This window comes from Etheostoma spectabile, chromosome 3 (genome assembly GCF_008692095.1).
Source record: "Etheostoma spectabile isolate EspeVRDwgs_2016 chromosome 3, UIUC_Espe_1.0, whole genome shotgun sequence".
Classification (NCBI taxonomy): domain Eukaryota; kingdom Metazoa; phylum Chordata; class Actinopteri; order Perciformes; family Percidae; genus Etheostoma; species Etheostoma spectabile.
In genome coordinates this window covers 21216845-21229197 of record NC_045735.1, presented here as the reverse complement: position 1 = coordinate 21229197, position 12353 = coordinate 21216845, and the positions used below count along the sequence as shown (strand labels likewise).

At 42.9% G+C, this 12353-nt stretch overlaps 1 protein-coding gene across 15 annotated transcripts in view; it reads right to left on the bottom strand.

The window, feature by feature from the left end:
• Nucleotides 1–12353, bottom strand: part of robo2 (roundabout, axon guidance receptor, homolog 2 (Drosophila)) — a 357891-nt gene that overhangs the window by 85647 nt on the left and 259891 nt on the right. The gene's annotated exons all lie outside the window — the stretch shown is intronic.

Here is a 12353-nt window from a genome sequence, read left to right as displayed (position 1 = left end):
GTGATAGACCTTGATGATGACAAATGGACAGGACCAATATGGCCTCCATGCGGTGAGGTATCATCTACAGGGAAAGGGGGGTTTGGGATGGCTGGTTGGATGAGGGACACACAGGCTAATTGGTGACCTGCAGGGTTAGAGGTGGGGTGGGGACGCCTGTCCACTGACTGAGTGGCATGAGTGTCGATCCACCCTGAGCAGGGGTCAGAGATCAAGTGATCTGCAGGGGGAGAGTTGAAGGGATAGGGATGCATGTCTGAGACAATGCCTGTTTATCTTAATCTCTCATTCTACAATCAGATGAATGCATCACAGAACCACTTCGATGAACGGAAGACGCAAAAAAACACTGTGTTCGAAGTAAAATGTTTAAGCACTTTTGAGAAATGTTAAAAGCTTGTGTTTGGAGAGTGGAGACTGAATATAAACTGATGATGATACAAAAGAGGACAAATTGTGTTTGCGTGTTGTCTGTCTGGTCAGTTCAGCAGTGAATATTGTACATTGCGCCCAGAGTAAAACATGAAAAAAAGAATCTAACCGAGTCAGGGTTTGGACATTGCCCTCTGTGTTTAGTTCTTTTCCAGCAGCTGGAAGGAAATTGATCACACGCATCAATTAATACGTAATCATAGCACCCCAGATGCTATTAGCTGAGGCCTGTGTCCACTGCTAAACAAACATGGGCAACGTAAAGGAAGAGGTTAGGGTATGGGCAAAAAGGCCGAGGCAAAGTGCATTGCAGAGTGGGCTACTTGGTTCTTTACTGTCAACATGAACAAATACATAGACGCACATTAACATGCAGAAAAACATACATGTATCCGCGCATACTCAGAGCACCATCTCCACCAGCTCTAGGCTGAACAGAAACACTCCAAACTAACTACATTTGCCAGTGAGCTGACCAGACTGTCTAATGTTTTTATTTCTTGTCAGTTAAAGCCCATTTCCATCCAAAATAATCATGTAGTGAGCCTTTGTGCATTATAATTTGCTGAGAAAATGTGCAAATGTGCAGCTTGGCCTTAATGGACAGCACAACGATTGACAATCCTCCTGTGGAGAGGAATGTCAACATGTTTCCCCATAGTACAATATTGAAGTGACACTACAAAAGAGGATGTGAATATGAATGGCTCCAGTGTCCAGGCTGCCACTAGAGAGCTTCCTCCCGAGTCTATTCAGAGAGTAAACTGCTGTGCCACTGTTTATGAGGGGCTTTCACCAGTGACTGACATGGCTAATCACACTGGCCTGTGATTGGAGAAGAATGAGACAGAGATAGCCATTAAGGGAATCCATGTGAGACATGGCTCTAAACCCTATTATTTGCTACCAAGGCAACAGATGGAAACACACTTTTTTATGTTGCGACTCACTACAGACAAAAAAATAATAATGGTTGGCCAAGGACTGTCTTTGTCAATGAATGAATACTTTCCTTTAAAAAAACAAAACAAATGTGCTTTTAGAAAGCCACTGAAAATGTAAATAGAGCGTGAAATAACAATAAAATCAATTTACTTTTAATCCAATGGACATATTTCCTCATCATTCAATGTGGCTTGCTTAGTCTAACCAGCAGTTAATTACAGTACTCAAATAGTTATCTTTTATAACACTCAAAACACAAAGTGTTATTTTTGTTTAATAAATGACAAATGTTGCTACTTTAATAAATAATCCATTGTCAAAAGTATGATTGATTAATTATCTGTCAAGCAACTAATTGATTGGTCATTTCCACATGATTAATCAATGCAGCAACTTGGAATGAAAACTGCTATTAATTAATGTATTGCGATTATAACTGACTGCTTCATAAAAAAAGAGAAGGCTTCCCCATGCTCCAGGTATAAAGTCGTACCGCGTTTAGTGAGAAAACAAAGACACAAAAGAAAAATGAGACAGACAACAAACACATGTGAATCAAAAAGGCTTTCTGGGCTTTATCTGGCTGCGCCATGTGGGAATGATAATGACCATCTTGGATCCAAAAGGACAACCATTCATCTTAACCCTGCTCCGCCTGGCAAAACTCATAATCCCCCTAACACCCACGACCCACCACTAGACAGACAGCAGGAAAAAACACGGCACTTTGAAGGCACGGGATAAGACAAAGCAAACCCCATTTCTCCCCGTTCTCCTTAGACTCAGCATGGTTATTTAACATTCCCTGGACTACGCCCCATCTGCTTGCTGGCATTAATTCCTTCTTTTACCAAATCCTCACCTTTACACCTCTGAGATTATGTCACTGTTGCCCCCCCTCTTCCTCCCTCCTTCTCTTTACTGGTCCTTCAATCAGACTAATACCTTTTCCCTAGTGATGATTCATTTTATTCAGTCTTCCTTTTATTCTCATTTCTCTGCGGCTGCACTAGCACCCACTGCTCCTTTCTCTTTAAACATCCTCTATCCATCATAGCGGGAAGCCTGGTCTGAGTCCCCCCATGCTCCAACTGTCCTCCTCTCCAATCCGGCTTTTTTCCTCCTTTCTCCTTAAACCAGCCATCAGGATGAACGATGGCGAAGGCTAGATGGCTCCATTTTCACCCCCCTGGCTCCTGACCCCGTCGCCGCTTGCCCCTGGTGACATTACTAAATACTGCTGTCTCTGGGGAGTAAATAGCCTCTCCATTTAATTCGAAAAAGACTTACCCTTCCCTGTTTTAGTTTTAGTTATTTAAAAGCTCAAAGGTTTTGTGATTTTTTATGATGCATGTGACATAACCTTGAAGCCTGGGAATACATTCAACACCACTACATCATTTCCTAAGTACACTGTAGTTTGTCTTATTTTAACCCACTAAAAAGTCATGTGATAACATTGGCAAAGTTGTATAAATATCTGTTACTCTTTATGGTATGACCCCTTGCCAGTTAGAAATTGTTTTTGTGTTTTTCTGTGACGACTGACAGCCCCCAGGGTCACTGTTTGTCAACCTCTGGTCATACCAATATGAATTCAGCAATTAGCTGAAATGTAATGGATCAAAGAGGTCTGAAGTCATGACCCAAATTACACTGCTGTAAGAGAGTAAATAAGAGGAAAATTGTATAAAAAAATACATTTAAAAAACTACGACCACAGGAAAGAAGAAACAAATAAGCCAAGAGTTCTCAATAAAAAAGCAGTAAAGCCACAGAGAGCAAAATGAAGACTGAAACAGTCCTGACTGCGTGGTAATTCTGATTAAGCGTTAGAGCGAGGATGGCCTACAAGGCTAAGTGACTGAGTAAGTGAATAAATAAAGGAGAGAAGATTGTGGTGGCCGCCTGCCATAGCACCACGTTATTTGAGCAGCCTCATGTGTACACAAGCCAGGTTGCCATGGGCTGAGTTTTCACACACAACGCAATTACTCTGGCTGCGTTCTGTGTCGGTGAGCTAATTAGACCTTGGTGCGCTCAGGAGTAGTAGACCAGAATATGAGGTGAGTCACTGGGGATGGAGATGGAGGTGATAGCCTTTGTTTTTTTTACCTGAAGCCTTCTAACAGCAAGGAAGTAGTTCCCTGTTTACACCACAGACTGTAAACGAGAAATGGCCCCAAAAGGAGAGGGAATAAATGTGGCGGAGAAAATGGTTGAGCCGTGGCTGTTAAAACGGCTGTGCACGCTCCCTATTTCTCAGCCATTCCCTCATCTTCTATGTTTCTCTCTTGGGCACACACATAAACGCATGCCTAGCTCCATCCTGTGCCACCAGAAACACCCAGCTGTCCGCTCTCTGCCCCCATGCTAATCCGGGCCCACCGATCTACTCCCACCCCCTCTGTAGTAACCCAATAACCTGTGTGTACTTAAACAGCAGTGTTGGCAGGCCTCCTCCCGTCCCAATCTCCTCTCCATGCCAACAAACACAGGGCTCTCTTTCAACAGTCCTCTACTGAACTCAACTCCTTCTGAGAGTAACTGTTAAAACAAACACTCCCCACAATGCAGCTGATGTTTCTTTAAGGAAGAAGAAAAGAAAAAAAGAACTGATGATTGCACTTCTCTCTCAAGGCATTATTAGGCAATATGTTATAATTAATTGAATTGTGGTCTTGTTGGTACATGAGGGTTCTTGGCTGCTGACTTTCTCATTAGCTACGCTGATTCTGGTCCTAACCTAATGAACAATAATAATACTCGCCGGCTGAAATGTGTTATGGAGATGAAACCTGATGGCCTCTGCTGGTAATTGGGCTCCCTTCCACTCATTAAGGGAGGAAAGCAATACAAAGCAATAACACTCTCAAAGTGCCATCAGAGGAGGAATGTGGCACTTTCTTTTTGACAATTCATCAAGAGTGAAGCCCTGCCTATTAGCTGAATGAGAGCCCAGGGCCAAATAAACATCTCCCACTCCGCATAGACTGTTTGATGGGTAAACAGTCTTTGATGTGTTCGCCAGACACTGACATTCTATGTGGACATCACCATCAGGGCAAAGACAAGACCATGGGAGAACTTTGAGTGTAGTTAACTATTACAAAAATACGGCAATTCAAGGTCTCCGCCGTGTTTATTCAGACTGCTTTGCTGATTCCACTTTGTGTGTTCTCCTTACCCTGCAGGTTAAACTTTGTAAACAAAATGTGGCGGTTTGTGAAGTCAGTAACAAGATCAGGTTAATCCTGGGGTCAGGGAATGACTGAATTTCCCTCTAGGTAGTTCTGTGTGTACAAGCGTTCTGCCAAGTTCTGCACATGGGGACTTTCAGCTCCATTCATCTCCCAATTTCTCTCAACAGCGCTGCTCATCGTAATTTGTTTTCTCAGCAATTGACATGAGGAAGCTGTCTTGCACCGAAATATTCAAATAAACAATTACCTCTGAGTGGCTCAAGTAACAAAATCAGGAATGTTACTCTCCACATTGTGTGTTTCAGCTTGCCTCCTCTCTAAGCCTGTGGCTTTCAAGTAGTGAAGGGAGAGGATATAAGCCAAGAGTGACAAACAAGTCCTCCTCAGGTCTCATTCCACCACAGCCTTCTGTCTGGTCTTGACAGGGTTAGCAAGCAGGTAGTTCAGAGTTCCACTGCAGCTTGGCTGGGGAGATAAAACCTGTCTAAATCGTATACTCTCTCCTGCCCTCTCTGTCCATCGAGTCAGAGAGGAATGAGGAATCAAAGCCAGAGGAAACACAGTAGAGGTCAGCCTGGGAATTCAAAACTACTTTTGGAAAGTTTTCAGGTTTAATACCTACCGTAAAATCTGGTGTGGATTGGCAGAGATGAAAAAAGTATATGGTTGAGCTTCCATATATCATCTGAGAAAGAAACCTTTCAAGCATTAAGGAGGAGGGAGTGTAACATGAAGAGGCAATGAAAAAGAGGATGGAAAGGCCACTGCAAGATCCTGATAGTCGATCTCTCTCTGACCTACTTCTGTGTGCTGCATAAACATAATGCATGATAATTCATCCACAGATTCACGTATGCGAGCTAAGGGTAGAATAATATATTTGTTTGCAAATGTACATTCAATGCAGAACTGGACAACACGGTATTATTGCAATACTAACAATAGTAGTAGCGTAGGCTTAAATGGTTTAGTGGGGTGGACCACTTATTACCTTCAATTTGGTACCTAATGCACTGTATCACATCAAGTAAAGGGGCAATTTTCCAATTAGAATACCTGCAGTGTAATTTAAGTGTGCGTGTCTACCTGGAGAAAAAAACAAGCTGTATGATAACAGTTTAGAGTGTGATTTCATACTGTAGCTGTGGGTTAAAGGTGAATTACGGACTTTTTTTACGTTAATCTTGATTGTCATAAATATGCGTGTACTTTGATTGAAAAAAACACAGAGTAGCTGCAGCTACGTGTATGAGCTTCCACTAAGCTAAAACAGCTGTTGTCGGGGCAAGTTTTAGAGAGCCTTTGTGCCTCTTAAAAGACATATAATGCAGTTAAAATGTCTGTGCAACATGAACAGGGCCGTTACGTGACAACAATATGCGTTTCAACCCAGACATTGTTTAAATTACTACCCTGGTCCCTGTCTCGATCCTGCTGGTAGCTGGTAGCTGGTAGCTCCTAGCTGCTGCCCGGTTAGTGTGTTCAGCCAGGCTTCTGTGATAATCCTCCCAACAACAATCCACGGAGCGGCGGTGGTGTGGATAAGTCCTCCAGAGGACAGGTCTAGGATAAGGTGACCAGATTTCTCAGACAAAATCCGGGGACATTTTCAGCTCCGAAGCGTATTTACCTCCAAAACAAGTAATGTTTTTACTTTTGTAAAACTTAAAACGGGGACACTAGACCTAGAGCTGTTCTCATTAGGGGCTGAGCCCCCCCAAGGTCTGATCCTAGAATCACCCCTGCTGCTACTTCATACTCCACTCCACTACACCTCAGAGGGAATGTTTCAAGATAGAAAGTCCTAATATTTCAAGATAAAAAATCCTAATACTTCAAGATAAAAAGTCCTTATAGTCCTAATATTTCAAGATCGTAAGTCCTAATATTTCAAGATAGAAAGTCCTAATAGTCCTAATATTTCAAGATAGAAAGTCTTAATATTTCAAGATAGAAAGTCTCAATATTTCATAATGTTGTAATGTTTAGCCTACTGAACTACTGACAGCTTTTACTTTATTGCTCAAGGCTTGTTTCTGCAACAGCTCATTGAGATCATGTACAATAAAAACTATTGAGGACATATTTTCCTTTGACATTGATGCAGTATTAAACGAGATCGCTCCAGTCGGCAGAAACAAGCTACAATGTAAGTTAATAGGATAATTGTCCAGCTTGTATTTACGTTCATAAAAGTGCTTGTTTAGCTGCTAACAGACTCAGATTAATATTCTAAGTGTCTGACAACATTATCGAAAGGATTTCTAAGGAGGTCGACCTTTCTGTTAAAGATTAAGATCCTTTTTAAAACATAAAAGTCCGCGAAATTGCGTTCGCTTAACCCACCAAACTCCATGTAAATAATCAGTGATTTTAGCATTGTAAAAACACAGCTTCTAAAACCTCTCTGAGCACTGCGGGCTCTGGCTGCCTGGAGCCTGCGTGTGTTGGGTGTGCGACTATCGGCTATGTTGCACAGATTTTTTAATTGCATTTTATGTCTGTTACAAGGCACAAAGACTCTCTAAAACTTGCCCCGACAACAGCCGTTTTAGCTCAGTGGAAGCTCATACACATTGCTGCAGCTACTCCGTGTTGCCTGCACTGATTCGGGTCAGGGTTTTTACAATTGAAATTACACACATACATGTATTTATGACGATCAAGATTCATGTAAAAAATGGCCGGAATTCTCATTTAAGTCAGTGTTGGTACAGCAGGACTCCTGATTGTCCAATGTTCTAATTAAAGAGGTGTGAACAAATACCCACACAGCTAAGACCTGGGACTGATACACTTTAATTACATCATATGCAATCTGCATTTTTGAGTCAAATGCATTAAAAGTAACTTGCAACAAATCCAGTCAAATTCTACATGTAAAGGGCAAAAGCAAAATGCCTCAGTGCCACCCAAATACATTCACAGAAACACAGAGCAGAGTTTAATCTTTTAGAGATTCAGGCCAGGACAATCCGTGCTGGCAGACATGGACAGCTTTACTGAGATACGGGGTGTCAGTCTGTCCAGAGAGTTACAGAAAGCAAGGAAGAGATGGCCATTAAAGATATTCCAAAGACAAGCTCCTTTGCTTATAATAATTCCAACAGAGCCGATGAAACATGCCATGTTTATAGATGGTCATGTATTGCCTCTTTTTCTCCCTCACTTTTGTTATCTCAAGTGCCTCTGGAAAGATGTAAAGAAAAAAGCCAGACTACAAAAAAGCCTCTTTTCCACTGTGCATGGCTACAGACAAACACTATTGCTTGACTTGTGTTTTTATTGGTTTTATTTTATGTTGCTCTTTCTTGTTGTACCCTGCTGAGTGATTGCATTTTTTCGATACTTTCCACAGCACAATCAACGTTAAGGGTCAACCAGCATTCTTGAAACTGACAGTGATTTAGTTTCTTGTTTAAATACACCTGAGCTGAGCTGTCACTGTGGTTCGAACTTTGGTGAAGAAGAAATGTGTCCTAACACATCAACTCCCCTACCATACTGCTGCCTTCTTATCAGTAAACTGCCAGCATGCGATCTGTGCTGGATTGAGACACTTCCTGTACACAACACTGCTGCCTGGTGACTAGAACCACATGCTCTGGACAACCTGCTTAGTTGAAGAGTTTAACAATAGACATGGTATTAATAATAAAAGCATGTAAGGTAAATCAGTAAGATTGCCAAGTGCTCACTTAATTTCTCTACCACTGTACTAGTTCCCAGAGATACACACTATAATGGTGTTTTTCCACTGCATGGTACCCACTTGACTCGCCTCTACTCGCCTATTTTGGTTTTCCATTACAAAAAAAAAGTTCCTGGTACCTGCTAACAGGTACTTTTTTTAGTACTACTTCAGTCGAGGTTCCAATGGCGTTTTTCCACTGCTGGTAACGGCTCGGCTCGGCCCGCCTCAGCTCAGCCCTCCTCGGCTCGGCCCACCTCGGCTCGGCCCTCCTCGGCTCAGCCCGTCTCGGCTTGGCCCATTCTACGTCCGTTTTCCATTGCAGATTGAGTAAAGCCTCAGCGTGGCTGGTCACCATAGCAACGCGTGATGACGTAATTTTTAGCGCGACTCACAACAGCACGTCGGCTACCTGCCGCAGCCAGAAGAAATGTTTTGTTTCAAAAGAAGCTGAAGGAAGCAACAAAAATCACCGCTAAAAAAACGGGAGTTTGGGAATTCCGACGGAGTTCAGACGTTGACGTGACGGTTGTTCGCCGACACAAAAGGGTAAGTTAAGTTTCCTGGTAACGTTAGCTAACATTTGCATGTGTTCAGCGTCGCAGTCTGTATTTACTATACGCTATATAAAAGTACATGAACTTTAGCAACCATGATTACACACCAAAACATGTGTGCTGTGGACTGTTTGTGTTTCAGAGCATTCACGCTTTGCAAAATCGCCGCCGCAGACCGTCTGGTGGGCGATGTCCGACCGGTGAGATCTCTGGTTCTGACCTGCTGGACTTCGTATAATCTTTATGAGAGTCACGGACAGTCTTATGACAACGACTGGGATGCATCTGGGCCAGCAGAGCCGGCGGGGACACTGTCACAGGGTGCAGAGGAAGAAGACCGGGAAGTTTGGGAGGGTTTGATGCGCTACTTGAAAAGCTAAATAAAAACTTTTGTTATATATATTGTCTCGTTTTTTTAAAGTAACAGTGTGCATTATTGGAAACGACATGAAGCCGCTAGTAGCCTGAACAGTTGAAAAGTGAGAATAGTGCAGAGAGTGGATAATCTGTCGGTGTCCGGCTAGATTTGTTTTAAATGTCCAGTTTGTTCTGGAAACACACTCCGCACTCTTGTTTGCTAAAAACGCAGTCATAATCAGAAATACTTTATTGATCCCCGAAGGGAAACTCTGTGTTGTAGTTGCACAATATTATAAATAGAGTAGAAATGACGATTGACGAAGTGACGATTCTCTCCGACCAACCAGCAGTCTGCAGGTTTTCACGTCACCTTTTGGTATCGCCTCGGCTCGCTTGGAACCTCGACTGAGGTAGTACTAAAAAAAGTACCTGGTAGCAGGGCACAAGTGAGCTGAGGCAATACCAAAAGGTGCAGACTGATTGGTCGGAGAGAATTGTCACTATTCACTGCGTCCTCATTGCTAGCGACAGACGGGGGTGTCCTGAACAAACTCGCCGTGTATATATAGTTTAGCCAGCAGTTTTTGCTGCCTCCAGCTCTTTTGAAAGTAATTTGTCTTCTGGCATCAGCAACATGCCAAGAATCAAAGCAAAACACGGTCAGAGCCATTTCTTGCTATGACAACCCGCCACAGCTTACTAATCTGCAATGAAAAAAGGAGGACGGGGCACCGCAGCCGAGTCGAGCTGAGCCGAGACAAGTTGAGCCGGTACCATTAATTTAAAAAAAACGCCATAACACTACTCTCTGTCATTATTATTTTTTGTCTGAAGCTCTGTCTGCTCTCTGTGTCTCTCCCTCTCTGATACAGAAGGTCATTGGAACAAAGGAGGTCCTCACTCGCTGCTATCTGACTGTGGTCCAACAAGATGGAGTCCATCTGGATCACTTCCCTTTCCCACTGACAGTAACCCTGGGGAGATAAAGCCAAGCTAGGAGGAATGTGATTTGCTGGTAAGAAATGGAGACACAGCAGCAGCTAGGAGTGCAATACTCAACATGTGGACAAGACAGAACTAAAAATGGGACTGAAATCACACTGTAGGTGAAAAGTAGTTGTAAGACAAAGAGCAGTGCATTAAGGTGAAACACTTAAGAAGGAGAATCTGCTAAAACTGTGTTAAGAATAATGACAGACGAGAAAATGGAGTATAGAGGGACTTCATCCTCTGTTGGAGTGATAAATGTTTTATGGCTATGGAGGGGTTGGTGACCCTGCCCTTGGCCTCTTTGGGAGTACAGATATGGGCTGAACCAGCTGTGGAGGGTGGGAGGATTACTGTAGATGGATAGTTTAACAGCCCTCCCAAGGCCTGCATACCTCAAACACCCTGATGGAGCTACATGTACGGAAGGCGGGGCCTCTTTCACATCTCCGCACAGGGCCATCAAACTCCTCAGCTGCTCCACACCCGGGGAGCCTATCTGGTGCCATGCAACCCGGAGGAAGGAACTGTGGCAACAATAGTAACTTGCTGCGGTGCCCTCCCACATCCACACATGTGCACTGTTCCAGATAACCTTACTCCACATACGCTCCAATTTCTCCTGTGCTGTTAATTTAAGCCAATTAAGCTGATTTCTAGACTTTATTTTCTCTTAAGCGTCCCGCTCTCATTCGTCCTTCTATACTAACCAGGATCCCAGCTGGGCTTAAACACACACAGACGGGTCCTCAGAACAAATATTAACTGCTCAGCCCGGGAGGATTGGGTAGAATCCTTGTTTAAGTGTGTAATTTGGGGGGCATGAGAACATATGTTGAAAATCCTGTTAAAGGCATTAGTTGTAAACCTAGTGATTGCTCCACTTAGCCCTTTGCTAGCTGTCACGATCTCTGTATCTCTATCAACGAGTGCATCTTTTTATGTGTAGGTTTATTATGTGTGTGACTTATATGCTGGGAATAAAAATGTTTATCTATTTTCTGTTGATGTTTCACTTACCTATGGAAGCCAAATCCATTGTTGAGAAGGATACAGCAGAAGACAAAAGGATTGTCAGGGGCGGACATGGGGGAAAAAAGAAAACAACTGGTTAGTTTGAAGCAAACAGAAAGCAACAGCCATCTTCAGTAAGAAAGAAAGCAAAGTAAACCTTGCATTTCATGAAGGTCTGAGAGTAACTAACCATGACCAGGGGTTACTGTTAGAATCCAGTCTGAGACCACTATCATATTCCCTACCCTACGTCTACATGCCCTCTCCACCTCCCAAACCCTGCATCACCCCCATCCTCCCAGCTTTCCTTCTGACATCTGCTAATCCCTAGACCTCTGAACCCAGGAAATTTACTCTCTCAACCTTGACCATTTTCTTGCTTTTTCCCTCTTTATGCATGGCGGATCACCATTATCCATTATCATTCCATTGTCTGAGGCCAAGAAAAACAATTTAAATTCCCGTGAACTGACATCCACTTACAGGCTAAAGGCGATGGGTGTATATAACGGGATGTGGGGCTAAAATTTGGTGTGTGTCTGTGGTGTGATAGTCTGGCTGTGTGATTTTTACCAAACATAATGATAAGCTATGTCTAGCGCCTGTGGCCTACCAGACAATCTTATTTATCATATATTTTATGGTTGTCAAAGACATATTATACACTTCCAGCATACATTTGTGGAAATTGCATTTAACTGGAGAGGAATTTTCATATGATTACTGAATGCTTTAGTCAGGTTTGGTGCCAATAATTTGTGAACAGTGTGGTGATGCTCCTGCTAAGGGCAAAATGCCTGGCTATATATGTCATTTTCCACTGACTCAACAATCAACATGTGGATTCTTTACCACACAGTCATCCACACATAAAACTGAGGATTGTATCTCTTCTGGGGTGTGAACACACAATAGAAACACCACATGGAGAGAGAAGGAAAGGGCAACAGAGTTACGTTTTCAATGAAAAAATGACAGCTGTCAGGGTTCTAAAAATATCACGTGCAATCATTAAGGAGATATTTCTCAAGTGAAAGCATAACACCTGCATCCCCGAGGCGAAGCTGCAGCAGCAATAGCCTCTTATACTTAATTCCTCCGATTTGCATTGAAATCTTGTTAAGTTGTTAACTCTGTTAACTAACACGGAGTGCTACATAAAAG